Below are 1,527 nucleotides of genomic sequence, written 5' to 3' on the forward strand. Positions count from 1 at the left end.
GTATATCTGTGTGTGTATGTGTGTAACAACAGTGCCTAAGAAGTAGGCTTCAGATATTATATATATATATAAATAGTGGCGACCAAAAGAAATTTGAAACTGTAATCACTAAATCGTCGTGTTATAGGCTTGCAACACCCACTCACGCAGCATACCAAGTTAAAGGAGATTAGATTCTGCATCATCTGACACAATAACAGCAAAGATACTCTGTACTATCTTTGATAACAGTTCATCTATGCTAAGAGACGCCGAGGTATGGTCGCTCAAAAATCAGGCTTGGCAAAATTGTGTGAAATCAGAGAAACGCAAAAGTGTGTTCGCGTGTATATTGAAATTTGAAGTGCATTAACATTGGTGGAATGGACATGTATTGAATATCAAATAAAAAGAGAATATTATTGTCTCTACAATAAACAGCATATCTTCTGATGGAATTTTCAAACAGATATTGAAGAACAGAGCAGTTGCAAATACAACACAAAACCTGGACTTAACATAACTTGAGCTCATAAGTATTAACTTTGTTTTTGTTTAGGAACTAATATGGTTTCGTGTCGAGCACGAAACCTTTTTGATAGACTGTGTTAGTCAGATTTTGGATACAGTCATCTCACGGTAGGGAACAGAGACCACGAAACTGCCATGGTTTTAGGTGGTCTGGGGTGGAATAAACAAAACCGCCCTCATGAGAATCACCAGATAGCCTGGGTTTAGAGGACTAAATCGCTCAAGTGCTGGAACGTCATGTCTTAACCTTATTTGTAGCATGATGCCATTCAAGTGGACCTCTCCATGCATAGCAAAGAAATTTCTCACAGAGCTAATGCCACTAGATAATTCTTCCTAGAAAATGAGGTCAAATCAACGTAGTCACCCGTAAATAGCCCTGACATGAATCCTACAGGTATGTGAAAAGTGATAAGTGAAGTAACATGAAATCGCAGCTGAAGAAAACCGTCTTTGCTACCAATTCAGACCCTTTATTTGCAACTCTCTGTAACATTTGGGATGATATGACAGGTGATTATGTCTCAAATTTAACAGATTCGATGCCCAAACGGCTCGTGCACTACACAAAAGTAATGGCTCCTAAGCAAACTAATGATGGGCACATTTAACGTTAAGTTCACGTTTTGCGTGGTATTTGTGATTACTCTGTTTTCCGTTTTGTTTGAAATTATTGGGACAAAATATCAAAATAGAATCTTGTTTGTTTCAATACAAAATTTTCCATTCATAGGATATGTAACGTATGTCCATTCTACTAATATTGATACTCGTCAATACACACGTGAAGATAATTTTACGTTTCCTTGATTTCGCCCAATTTTGCCAAACCAAACGGGTAAATTTTGAGTCACTATCCGGCGTTTCTTAACATAGATCAATTAATAATGTGTCAGATGATGCAGAATGTATTTAGCTTTAAATTGGTATGCAGCATGAATGGGGAGTGCAAGGCTTAGACATTAGGATTGGGTGATTATATTTTCACGTTTCTTTTGGATGCCACTGTGTTATATA

General features: G+C 37.1%; 1 protein-coding gene across 5 annotated transcripts in view; it reads right to left on the minus strand.

Moving 5' to 3' along the window:
• Positions 1-1,527, minus strand: part of LOC101847964 (failed axon connections homolog) — a 17,674-nt gene that overhangs the window by 9,243 nt on the left and 6,904 nt on the right. The gene's annotated exons all lie outside the window — the stretch shown is intronic.

Source organism: Aplysia californica, unplaced genomic scaffold (assembly GCF_000002075.1).
Source record: "Aplysia californica isolate F4 #8 unplaced genomic scaffold, AplCal3.0 scaffold00235, whole genome shotgun sequence".
Classification (NCBI taxonomy): domain Eukaryota; kingdom Metazoa; phylum Mollusca; class Gastropoda; order Aplysiida; family Aplysiidae; genus Aplysia; species Aplysia californica.